Here is a 14096-nt window from a genome sequence, read left to right as displayed (position 1 = left end):
TGACATTCAAATTGATTGTTGATAGGTATGTACTTACTGCCATTTTGTTACCTGTGTTCTGTTTTTGTGTGTGTACTTTGTTCTTTTCTTTTTTTTTAAGTTTCTTCCCTTGTGTTTTTTTTTTAATTTAACTTTTATTTTATATTGGAGTATAGTTGATTTACAATATTGTGTTAGTTTCAGGTGTACAGCAAAGTAAATCAGTTATAAATATACATATATCCATTATTTTTCAGGTTCTTTTCCCATATAGGTTATTATAGAATATTGAGTAGAGTTCCCTGTGCTATACAGTAGGTCCTTGTTGAGTATTTTATGGAGAGTAGTGTGTATATGTTAATCCCAAACTCCTAATTTACATTCACCCCCCACCTTTCCCCTTTGGTAACCATAAATTTGTTTTCAAAGTCTGTGAGTCTGTTTCTGTTTTGTAAATAAGTTAATTTGTATAATTTTTTAAGATTCCACATATAAGTGATATCATATGACATTTGTCTTTCTATATCTGACTTACTTCACTGAGTACAATTGTCTCTAGGTCCATTCATGTTGCTGCAAATGGCATTATTTCATTCTTTTTTATGGCTGAGTAATATTCCATTGTATATATGTGCCACATCTTCTTTATCCATTCATCTGTCGATGGACATTTAGGTTGCTTCCATGTCTTGGCTATTGTAAATAGTGCTGCAATGAACATTGGGGTGCATGTATCCTTTCTAATTATGATTTTCTCCAGATACGTGCCCAGAAGTAGGCTTGCTGAATCATATGGTAGTTCTATTTTAGTTTTTTAAGGAACCTCCATACTGTTCTTCATAGTGGTTGTACCAATTTACATTCCCAACAACAGTGTAGGAGGGTTCCCTCTCCAGCATTCATTGTTTGTAGACATTTTTTTTTTTGGGCCAAGTGGCACAGCTTGTGGAATCTTAGTTCCTTCACCAGGGATTGAACCCCTGCCCCATGCAGTGGAAGTGCAGCATCCTAACCACTGGACCACCAGGGAATTCCCTGCTTGTAGACTTTTTGATGATGTCCATTCTGACCAGTGTGAGGTGATACCTCATTGTAGTTTTGATTAGCATTTCTTTAATAATTTGTGATGTTGAGCATCCTTTCCTGTGCTTTTTGGCCATCTGTATGTCTTCTTTGGAGAAATGTCTATTTAGATCTTCTGCCCATTTTATGATTTGGTTGTTTTCTTGACCATAAAAGTAATATGGTTGTTTGGGTTTTTTTTGATATTGAGCTCCATGAGCTGTTTTTATATTTTGTAGATTAATCCCTTGTCAGTCACTGCATTCACAAATAATTTCTCCCATTCTTTGGGTTGTCTTTTCATTTTGTTTATGATTTCTTTTGCTGTACAAAAGCTTTTAAGTTTAATTAGTTCCCATTTGTTTATTTTTTTTAATTTTAATACTCTAGGAGATGGATCCAAAAAATTATTGCTGTAATTTTATGTCAAAAGAGTATTTTGCTTTTGTTTTCCTCTAGGAGTTTTATAGTATCTGATCTTACATTTAGGTCTTTAATCCATTTTGAGTTTATTTTTGTGTATGGTATTAGAGAATGTTCTAACTTCATTCTTTTACATGTAATTGTCCAGTTTTCTTAGCACCACATATTGAAGAGAATGTCTTTTCTCCATTGTATATTCTTGCCCCCTTTGTTATAGATTAATTGTTCATAAGTGCATGGGTTTATTTCTGGGCCTTCTATCCTATTCCATTGATCAATGTGTCTGTTTTTGTGCCAGTACCATACTGTTTTGATTACTGTAGCTTTGTAGTATAGTCTGAGGTCAGACAGCATGATTCCTCCAGCTCTGTTTTTCTTTCTCAAGATTCGTTCTGCTATTCAGGGTCTTTTGTGTTTCCATACAAATTTTAAAATTATTTGTTTTAGTTCTGTGAAAAATGCCATTGGTAATTTGATAGGGATTGCACTGGATCTGTAGACTGCCTTAGGTATTATGGTCATTTTAACAACATTGATTCTACCAATCCAAGAACATGGTAGATCTTTTCATCTGTTTGTGCCATGTTCAGTTTCTTTCATCAGCATCTTATAGTTTTTGGAGTACAGGTCTTTTGTTTCCTTAGGTAGGTTTATTCCTAGGTGTTTTATTCTTTTTGATGCAACAGTAAATGGGATTTTTCCCCTTAATTTCTCTTACATTGCATTGCTAGTGTGTAGAAATGAGGCAGATTTATTTATATTAATTTTGTATCCTGCAACATTACCAAATTCATTGATGAGCTCTAGTTTTCTTGTGGAATCTTTAGGATTTTCTATGTATGGTAGTATCGTGTTATCATTACTTCTTCTTTTCCATTTTGGATTCCTTTTATTTCTTTCTCTTCTCTGATTGCTGTCACTAGGACTTCCAAAAGTATGTTGAATAAAAGTGGTGAGAGTGTGCATCCTTGTCTTGTTCCTGATCTTAGAGGAAATGTTTTCAGCTTTTTAGTGTTGATGACGTTAGCTGTGGGTTTGTAATAGATGTTGATAACCTGCAACAAAATACTAGCAAACCAAATCCAATAATACATTAAAAGAATCATGCACCATGATCAAGTGCGATTTATGCCAGCAATGCAAGTATTTTTCAATATATGTCAATCAATCAAAGTGATATACTACATTAACAAATTGAAGAATAAAAACCAGATGATCCTCTCAATAGATGCAGAAAAAGATGTTGGTAAAATTCAAAATCCACTTATGATGAAAACTCTCCAGAAAGTGGGTGTAGAGGGAACATACCTCAACATATTGCCATTTTATTATTTTTTTCCAGTTGTTTTTGTAGTTCTCTGTTCATTTCTTCTTCTTTTTGTTTCTCCTATTGTAGTTTGATGACTTTTTTAATAGTGTGTGTGCATTCATTTCTTTTTGATTTCTGTGTCTCTGTTGTAGGTTTTTGACTTGTGGTTACCATGGGGTTCATCTATGTTGACCCATAATTATATCTAATTAGCTTAAACTGATAGTCATTTAAGTTCAAACACATACTAAAATATCTACATTTTTTACTCTCCTCCCCCACTTTTTGTATTTTTGGTATCATATTTTATATCTTCATGCTTATCCCTTTATATTTTATTGTAGTTATAGTTGCTTTTACAATTTTTTTGTCTTTTAGTCTATGTGCTGGCTTATTTAAGTCATCTTTAATCTTTAATATACATTTGCCTTTCCTATTGGGATTTTCCATTTTCTATAGATTCTTCTTTTCCATTTGGAGAAGACCCTTACACATTTATTTTAGGGTAGGTTTATTATTGATGAATTCTTTTAGTTTTTGCTTCTCTGAGAAGTTCTTTATCTCTCCTTCTATTCTAAATGGTAATCTTGTTAGCTAGTATCCTAGGTTGCAAGTTTTTGCTTTCAGCACTTTGAATATATCATGCCACTCCCTTTTGGTCTGCAAAGTTTTTGCAGAAAAATCAGCAGATAGCCTTAAGAGGATTCCCTTGTATATGTTTTTTACTAGGAGTTTTATGGTTTCCAGCCTTACATTTAGGTCTTTATCCCATTTTGAGTTTATTTTTGTATATGTTGTGATGGAGTATTCTAATTCATTTTTTTTTACATGTAAGGTTTCCAGTTTTTCTAGCACCACTTATTGAAGAGACTATCTTTTCTCTGTTACATATTCTTGCCTCTTTTGTTAGATTAATTGACCATAAAAGTTTGCATTTATTTTTGGTCTGTCTATTGTGTTTCATTGACATATATGTCTCTTTTCATGTAGGTACCATATGGTTATGATTACTGTAGCTTTGTAGTATAGTCTCAAGTCTGAGAGGGTTATATCTCCAGCAATGTTATTCCTTCTCAAGATTGTTTTGACTATTCAGGGTCTTTTGTGTTTCTATACAAATTTTAAAACTATTTGTTCTAGTTCTGGGGAAAATGCCATTTGTGTTTTGATAGGGATTACATTGAATCTGTAGGTTGCCTTGGGTATTATGGTCATTTTAACAATATTAATACTTCCAATCCATGAACACAGTATACCTTTCCATCTGTTCAGTTCATCTTCAGTTACTATCATCTGTGTCTTATAGCTTTCTGAGTACAGCCCTTTTACTTCCTTAGTTAGATTTATTCCTAGGTGTTTTATTCTTTTTGATGCAATGGTAAATGGGATTGTTTCTTTAATTTCTTTTTCTGATAGTTTGTTGTTAATTTATAGAAATTCAACAGATTTCTATATACTAAGTATCTTGAAACTGTACCAAATTCATTGATGAGTTCTAGTAGTTTTTGGTGGTTTCTTTAAGATTTTCTATGTATAGTATCATGTCATCTGCAAACAGTGACAGTTTTACTTCTTTCTTTACGATTTGGATTCATTTTATTTCTTTTTCTTGTCTGATTGCTGTGGCTAGGACTTCCAATACTGTATTGAATAAAAATGGTGAGAGTGGGCATCATTGTCTTGTTCCTCATCTTCGAGGAAATGCTATCACCTATTCATCATTGAGTATGATTTTAGCTGTGGGTTTATCATATATGACGTGTATTAATTTGAGATATGTTCCCTCTATACCTACTTTGTGGAGAGCTTTTTTTTATCATAAATGGAATTTGAAAATTGTCAAAAGCTTTTTCTGCATCTATTGAGATGATCACGTGATTTTTTTTTTTTCGGTACGTGGGCCTCTCACTGTTGTGGCCTCTCCCATTGCGGAGCACAGGCTCCAGACGCACAGGCTCAGCAGCCATGGTTCACAGGCCTAGCTGCTCTGCGGCATGTGGGATCTTCCTGGACAGGAGCACGAACCCATGTCCCCTGCATCGGCAGGTGGACTCTCAACCACTGCACCACCAGGGAAGCCCGATCACATGATTTTTATTCTTCAAGTTTTTAATGCATTGTATAACATTGATTGATTTGTGGATATTGATCCATCCTTGCATCTGTGCAATAAATCGCACTTGATCATAGTATATGATCCTTTTGTTTTATTTTTGGGTTCAGTTTCCTAATATTTTGTTGAGGATTTTTGCATGTATGTTCATCAATGATATTGGCCTGTACTTTTCTTTTTTTGTGATATCTTTGTCTGGTTTTGGTATAAGAGTGATGCTAGCCTCACACAATGAGTTCAGAATGGTTAATTCCTCTGAAATTTTTTGGAATAGTTTGAAAAAGATAAGTGTTAAGTCTTCTCTAAATGTTCAGTAGAATTCACCTGTTAACCCATTAAGTCCTGGACATTTGTTTGTTGGGAGATTTTTAAAATTATTATTATTGATTCTATTTTATTTCTGGTGATCAATCTTATCATATTTTCAATTTCTTCCTGGTTCAGTCTTGGGAGATTGTATATTTCTAGTAATTTGTCCATTTCTTCTAGGTTGTCCATTTTAGTTGTGTGATTTACTGCCTTATTACATATGTGCCTTTACTAATATGCTTTTTCTCTTGTAATCTTCATGTTTGTTGTTGTGGCCTTTTCTTTTTCACTTAGAGAAGTCCCATTAACATTTTTTGTAAAGCTGGTTTTGTGGTGCTAAACTCTTTTAGCTTTTGCTTGTCTGTAAAACTTTTGATCTCTTTATTAAATCTGAATGGAAGCCTTGCCAGGTAGAGTATTCTTGGTTGTAGGTTTTCCTCTTTCATCACTTTAAATATATCATGCCATTCCTTTCCGGCCTGCAGAGTTTCTGCTGAAAAGTCAACTGATAGCTTTATGGGAATTCCCTTGTATGCAGCTTGTTGCTTTTGCCTTGCTGCTTTTAATATTTTCTCTTTATTTTTAATTTTTGCCATTTTAATTACAGTGGGTCTTGGTGTGGTCGTCATTGGATTGATCCTATTTGGAACTTTCTGTGTTTTTTGGGCCTTGATAACTGTTTCCATTTTCAGCCTAGGGAAATTTTCACTATTATGTTTTAAATTATGTTCTCTGCCTCTTCCTCTCTGTCTTCTTCTGGGACACCAGAATGCTAAAATTAGTAGGTTTGATGTTGTGTCTGAGGTCTCAAACTCTCCTAATTTCCTTTTACTCTTTTGTCTTTTTTTGTTCAGCTTCAGTGATTTCCACTACTCTGTCTTCTGGCTTGCTGATCTGTTCTTCTGTATCACTGAATCTACTGTTCATTCCTTCTATTGTATTTTTCATTTCAGTTATTGTGTTCTTCACATCTTTTTGGATCTTCTTTATATTTTCTAGCTCTTTGTTATACTTCTCCTCTGTTCTCCACATTTCTTTGATCATCTTTACAGTTATTACCTTGAATTCTTTATCTTGTTGATTGCCTAGCTCCATTTCACTTAGTTCTTCTAGAGTTTTATTTTGTTTCTTCAATTGGAACATGTTTCTCTGTCATCTCCTTTTTCTTAACTTGCTGTTTTTAGTTCTATGTATATGATAGGTTGGTTACATTTCTTGACCTTGAGAAGTTGCCTTTTGTAGGAGACATTCTATGTGTTCCAATAGTTCATTCCCCTCTTGTCATGAAAGCTATAAGCTCTAGTGTACCCCCTCATTGGGCTGTGTGGGTCTTTCTGTTGTGGCTGGCTGACTACTGTGCATGGTCTGGTAGCGTGGTTGGCCCCTAGTCTGGTTGTTTGCCAGACCCTGATCTGTGCAGAGGCTGTTGGTTGCTGGTTGGTGAGGCTGAGTCACAAGGCAGCTGACTGCAGAATCCCAGTGAGTCCTGGGTCTAGTGCTGGCTCACTGGTGGGCAGAGCTGGGTTCTAGGATGTGTGGTTATGGGGCCAGTGTTCCTGGACCTATTGTTGGCCCACTGGTGTATGGAACTATTTCTTGATATGGCTGGCTGCATGTTCTTTGATGTCCCATAGGTGGTGCTGGCCTGCTGCTGAGTGGGGCCAGGGTCTGGAGGTTCCCAGGGCTGGTTCCAGCCTGGTTATGTACTAGTTGTGTTCTGACAAGGCAGGCTGCAGAGCTGCAGTTGTCCTGGGACCTATGTCCAGGCTGGTGTGCATGGCCAGTGTCTAAGAGATCATTGTGGGTGAAGCTGGTTTTTAGGTTGGTAGGATCTGGTAGTTGGGCTGGGTCCTGCCATGGCAGGCTGTGGTGCTGCAGTTGTCATGGGGCTTTTGTCCACCTGCTGCTGGGCTGGTGCCTGCCCACTGGTGGGTGAGGCTGGTCCTGAGGTTACAGCTGGCTCACCAGTGGGTGGGGTCAAGTTCTAGGAGATCCTGTGGCTGGTGTCTGCTCACTGGTCAGTAGAGCTTGTCCTGTGGTCTCTGGCTGCTGGTCTCTAGGGGTCCTGGTTCTAGTATCTGTGCACTGGTGTATGGTGCTATGTCCTGGGTCCTCTGGTAGATAGGACTGTATCCAGGGCGTCTGTATCCTCAGGGGTTATTAAGGCACCCTGCTTGCTGGTAGGTGGAGCTGTGTCCCTGCACAGCTATTTGCTTGACCTGAGGCATCCCAGTACTGGTGCCAACAAGCTGGAGGGTGGGGTTGGGTCCCTGTACACATAACTGGAGGGAGGTTTTCAAAATGGCACTTGCCAGCACCTGTGTCCATGTGGTAGGATGAGCTCTGCAAAATGGCTGCCACCAGTGTCTGTGTCCCCAGGGTGAGCTGCAGTTGCTTCTTGCCTCTCTGGGAGTCTCTCCAAGATAAGCAGGTGGGTCTGATATAGATTACTTTCAAGTTACTGCTTCTGCCCTGGGTCCAAGTGTGTGAGATTTTTGTGTGCCCTTTAAGAGTGGAGTCTATTTCCCACAGCCCTCTCAGTCTCCCAGAAGAAAGCTGTACTGGCCTTCAAATCCAAATGTTCTGGGGGCTCATCTTCCCAGCACAGGACCCCTGAGCTGGGAAGCCTAATGTGGAGCTTTTTTCCCCTCACTTAGTGGGGAGAACCTCTGCAATTATAATTATCCTCCCGTTTGTGGTTTGCCCACCCAGAGGTGTGGGTCTTGACTATACTGCATCTTTGTCCCTCCTACCTGTCTTGTGGTTCTTTTTTATATCTTTAATTGTAGAAGATCTTTTCTGGTAGATTCTTATTTTTCTGTTCAATAGTTGCTCTATAAGCAGTTGTAATTTTGGTGTGCCCATGAGAGGAGGTGAGCTCAGAGTCTTCCTACTCTGACATCTTTCAACAATCTTGATGATCATATGATTTTATCCTTGATTTTGTTAATGTAGTGTATCACATTGACTGATTTGTGAATGCTGAACCATTCTTGCATCCTTGGAATAAATCCCACTTCATCATGGTGTATGATCCTTTTAATGTATTGTTGGATTCAATTTGCTACTATTTTATTGAGGATTTTTGCATCTAAGTTCATCAGGGATATTGGCTTGTAATTTTCTTTTCTTGTGGTATCTTTGTCACTTGGTTTTATTATGGTAGTCCTGGACTTATAAAATGAATTTGGAAGAGGTCCCTTGTCTTCAGTTTTTCCAAGTATTTGAGAAGGATTGGTAGTAATTCTACTCTTAATGTTTGGTAGAATTTAGCAGTGAAGCTGTCTGGTCCTGGACTTTTGTTTCTTGCATTTTAAAAAAATTTATTTGCTTTATTTATTTATTTTTGGCTGCATTGGATCTTCTTTTCAGTGCACAGGCTTCTCACTGCAGTGGCTTCTATTGTTGCAGAGCACAGGCTATAGGCACGCGGACTTCAGTAGTTGTGGCTCACAGGCTCTGGAGTGCAGGCTCGGTAGTTGTGGTGTGTGGGCTTTGTTGCTCCACGGCATGTAGGATCTTCCCAGAGCAAGGATCAAACCTGTGTCCCCTGCATTGGCAGGTGGATTCTCAACAACTGTGCCACCAGGGAAGCCCCTCTTGGAATGTTTTAGATTACTGATTCAATCTCCTTAGTAGTAATCAATCTGTTCAAATTTTCTGCTTCTTTTTTTAAAAAATAAATTTATTTATTTATTTATGGCTGCATTGGGTCTTTGTTGCTGCACATGGGCTTTCTCTAGCTGTGGAGAGCAGGGGCTACTCTTTGTTGTGGTTCACAGGCTTCTCATTGTGGTGGCTTCTCTTGTTGTGGAGCATGGGCTCTAGGCACGTGGGCTTTAGTAGTTGTGGCACGCGGGCTCAGTAGTTGTGGCTTGCAGGCTCTAGAGCACAGGCTCAGTAGTTGTGGTGCATGGGCTTAGTTGCTCCATGGCATGTGGGATCGTCCCAGACCAGGGATTTAACCCATGTCCCCTGCATTGGCAGATGGATTCTTAACCACTGCGCCACCAGGGAAGTCCAGATTTTCTGTTTCTTTATGATTCAGTCTTGGTAGGTTGTATGTTTCTAGGAATCTATTCATTTCCTCTGCATTGTCTAATTTGTTGACATATAATTGTTCATAGTAATGATTCTTTGATTTCTCTGATATCAGTTGTAACATTCTTTCATTTTTTATTTTATTTATTTGAGTCCTCTGATTTTTTTCTTGGTGAGCCTCACTAAAGTTTTGCCAATTTTATCTTTTCAAATAATGAACTCTTAGTTTTACTGATATTTTCTATTGTCTTTTTAGTCTCTATTTTATTATTTATGCTCTAATCTTTGTTATTTCCTTCCTTCTGCTAACTTTGAGCTCAGTTTGTTCTTTTTCTAGGGGTAGGGTCCTAGGTTGTTTATTTGAGATTTTTCTTACTTCTTAATTTAGTTGATAATCGGTATAAACTTACCTCTTAGAACTGTTTTTCCTGCATTCAATATGTTCTGCTATGTTGTGTTTCCATTTTCCTTTTTCCCAAAAAACTTTTAAATTTCCCCTTTAATGTTTTCTTTAATTCATTGGTTGTTAAGGAGAGTTTGCTTAAATTCTAGGTGTTTATGAATTTTCCAGTTTTCCTCTTGTTATTAGTTTCATGCCATTGTGGTCAGAGAAGGTATTTAGTATGATTTCAAACTTCTTGAATTTGCTAAGATTTATTTTGTGGCCTAACGTGTGGTCTATCCTAGAAAATGTTCCATGTGTGCTTGAGAACAACATGTATTCTGCTGTTGTTGGATAGAATGTATATATATATATATATATATATATATATATATATATATATGTATATCTGTTAGGTTCATTTGATCTACAGTGTCATTCAGATCTACTGTTTCTTTATTAATTCTCTTTCTGGATGATCTACACATTGTTGAGAGTGGGATATCAAAGTCCTCAACTCCTCATATTGCTGTTTATTTCTCATTTTACCTCTGTTAGTTTTTACTTAATATGTTTAGGTGCTCTGATGCTGGGCACATAGATATTACACTTGTTATATCGTCTTAATGGATTGACCCTTTTATGTTTATATAATGACTTTCTTTGTTTTTTTTAATTACTAGTTTTAATTTAAAGTATTTTGTCTGATGTATTATAGCTACCCCAAGTTTTTCTTGTTGTTGTTACTATTTGCTTGAACATATCTTTCTCCATTCCCCTACTCTCAATCTATTTGTGTTTTTAAGGCCAAAATGAGTCTCTTGTAGGTAGCCTGTTGTTAGATCTTATATTTTATCCATTCATCCATTCTGTGTCATTTGATTGGAGAATTTAATTCATTTACATTTAAAGTAATTATTCATAAGGACTTAGTACTGTCATTTTGTTAATTGTTTTCTGGCTCTTTTGTAGATCCATTGTCCCTTGTTTCTTATCCTGCTGTCTTTGTTTCGTTTTTATGTCTTTTGGTATCAGTGTGCTTTGACATCTTTATTATATTTTTTTGTGCAATTGCTTCAGGTTTTTCCCTTGTGGTTACCATAAGGCTTATGAAAAATATCTTAAAATTATAACATCTTATTTTAAGCTGATAACAACTTTACTGCAATAGAATTCCCAAACTTTGCATTTCTACTTCTCCTCCCATTCACATTTTAGTTTATTACTGTTACAATTTCCATATTTCTATATTGTGTAACTAATAACAGGTTATTGTAGTTAAGCTTATTTTTCCTTATTTTCCTGTCAGGGAGGGGGAGGATGTGTGCTACTGGCTGAGAACAGCTGGATAGGACTTCTGGCTTGTTTCCCTACCCCAGTGAGGATGAGCTCCTCAGTTACCTAGATTCTCTGATCAGGCTTACTAGGTGGTCAGGACTGGGTACTATATTCAGTAGTAGATGGGGCTATGAATTACGTTCTCTCCCCTAGCAGGGCATTATGGGATCCAGGGCCTGTATGGCTCACTAGGAACCCAAATCAGACAATAGTGTACACTGAATTCCCTGGTTAGGTACGGCTACCAGTTTTGCTCTGCATACAGGGAAAACCAGGGATGTGCTCTCTGTTCAAGTGCCACTGTAAGCAGGGCTATTGGTTGGGTTATGCAGCCTTGCATGCACTCTGGCTAGGTTCCCTGTTCAGGCAGACTGAAAGCTGTATTCAGTACTGATTAGGGCTATGAATTAGTTTCCCTGTCCAGGTGCAATGGAAGAAGCAGCTCTAAATCTGGTAAAATTCTTTTTTTGCCTTAAGCTAACCCATGACCCAAGTTCACTGGCTGAACAAGTCCACTGGCTTTTCCCTGGAGATTATTGGCTGTGCCTGCCCATATCCTGGCTTGAGTGTTGCTGGCTTAAACAGATTCTAGGTATTCTCACCATTCCTTCTCATAAGATGGAGCTAGGAGACACTCTCTAGAGTGGGTGGGACCATGTCTCAGTTCTCCTGCCTGGGCAGGATGGGGAGGAGCTACTCTAGACCTCTCCCAATTTTTCCCAAACAGGTTTTCTTGTCAGGAGGGTCTGAGAGCTACCTTCAACCTTGGCTAATTAATCCCCTTGCCTGGGCATAGCAGGGGAACCCACCACACCCAGTACTGGCTTTCTTCTGAGGACAATCAGTTCTGCCTACCCACCTCTCAGTACCCAGCTTCCAGGTACTCTCACCAGCCCCTCTGGCCAGAAGGGGCTGGAAGACACAGTCCCCAGTGGGTGGGGCTGACTCAGCTCCTGGTATGGGTGTGGGAAAACCAGCCTCTAGTGCTGGCAAAATTCCTCATTTGAAAAACTGAGTCAGACAGATCTGCACCACAATGAGTTCCTTGAGTGCACCATCTTGGTTCTGCAGATAAGCAAAGCCACTGGTTGAGATTACCACTCGAGCACTGCTGGTATGAACTCGGTTTGCCAATGCCTGTGTGCTGGTTGTTGTAAACCCCTCCCCCTTCTTTGTAACAGTCAGATTCCCAGTGGTTGAGCCCTGCAGGCTCCCCTGCAGTCCCCATGAGGCAAGACTAGAATAGGGGCCACAATGCTGGGGGTGTTTGTTGTCCTCCCTGGGCTCTTTTCCCACTGGAAGAACTGGAGGCTCAGCAGAGACCCCTCCGTGTGGTGCTGCACTGGCTTGGGGTATGGGCAATGTGGTTTTGTGTATAGCTGCTTCCCTTACCCTTCTAATGCAGTCTGTCTTGGTCTCTGTAGTGCAGGTAGCTGTTTTGGCCTCACCCGTGTGTTCTAGGATTATTTCAGTGGTGTCTTATTCATGAATAGTTCGTAGTTGTTCTTCTTGTGAGAGAGAGTAAAGTGACAAATAATCTATGTCACCATCTTGGTGACATCACTCCTCATTTTTTATTTTAGTTGTTGGTGTATTCTCTTTTTTTCTCCCTCATTCTAGCTAGTTTTATCAATATTGTTGTCTTCAAAGTCTCAATTTTAGATATCTGTGATTCTATTGTCTTTCTCTTCTCCAGTCTTTATGATTTTCTTCTGTTCTGTGTTGAGTTTGCTCTATTTTTTTTAGTTCCTCCAGGTATAAAATTAGGTTATTGCTTCAAGATCTTTCTTAATGTAAGCATGTATAGCTATAACTTTCCCTCTAACCACTGCCTTTGCTGCATCCTGTAACTTTTGGTCTGTGTTTTATTTTTCTTTTATCTCTAAGTATTATCTAATTTCTCTCATTATTTCTTCTTTGAGTATGCTGTTTAATTTTTACATATTTGTGAAATTTCCATTTTCCTCCTGTTTTAGATTTCTAGCTTCATTCCCTTATGGTCTATATTAGTCTGCTTGGGCCACCATAACAGAATACCACAGACTGGGTAGCTTAAACAATGGATATTTATTTTCTCATATTTCTGGAGGCTGGATGTCCAAGATCAAGGGGACAACAGTGTCAGTTTATGTGAGTCCTCATTTTCTGGCTTGCAGATAGCTGCTTTTTTGCTGTGCCCTCACATGGCCTTTCCTCTGTTTGCATATGAAGAAATAGATCTCTGGTGTCACTCACTATTCTAACAAGGACACCAGTCCTATTAGATTAAGGCCTCACCCTTATGACCTAATTTAATTTTAATTACCTCCTCAAAGGCCCAATCTCCAAACATCATTACATTGGGGATTGTGGTTTCAACATATGAATTTCAGGGGAGACAAAATTCAATCCATATCATGGTCTGAGAAGACGTTTTGTTGATTTCAATCTTTTAAATTACTGAGACTTTTTTGTGGCCTAATATATGGTTCATCCTGGAGAATGTTCCATGTGTTCTCAAGAAGAATGCAGATTCTTCTGTTGTTGGATGAAGTGCTTCTCTCTCTCTCTCTCTCTCTCTATATATATATATATATACTACTGAATATATATATATATACTACTGAATATATATATATACTACTGAATATACATATATATATATAATATATGCTTTATGTATTTGGTGCTTCTGTTGTTTGGGTCACATATGTTTATAATTGCTAAATATATATTTGATGAATAGACACTTATCAATATATAATGGCCTTCTCTCTTGTAATAATTTTTGACTTAAAATTTATTTTGTCTAATATTAGTATAGTGATATTAACTCTCTTTTGGTTACTATTTGAATGGAATGTATTTTTCCATTCATTCACTTTGAACCTATTTGTATCTTTGGTTCTAAAATGAGTCTCTTGTAGAAAGCATATTCTTGGATTATGCTTTTTTTATCATTCTGCAAATCCCTGATATTGACTGGAGTGTTTAATCTATTTACATTCATGATAAGGATGGAATTTCTTCTGCCATTTGTTTTCTATCTTATAGCATTTTTAATCCCTCATTTCCTCCATTTCTGCCCTCTTGTAGTTAGATGATTTTTTGTAGTGAACCGTTTTGATTCCCTTCTCATTTCTTTCTGTGTATATGCTTTA

This window comes from Delphinapterus leucas, chromosome X (genome assembly GCF_059928025.1).
Source record: "Delphinapterus leucas isolate spDelLeu-1000000601 "Yukka" chromosome X, BTC_Dleu_Yukka2, whole genome shotgun sequence".
Lineage (NCBI taxonomy): Eukaryota > Metazoa > Chordata > Mammalia > Artiodactyla > Monodontidae > Delphinapterus > Delphinapterus leucas.
The sequence above is the reverse complement of the archived record's forward strand: the minus strand, read 5'-3'. Positions refer to the sequence as shown.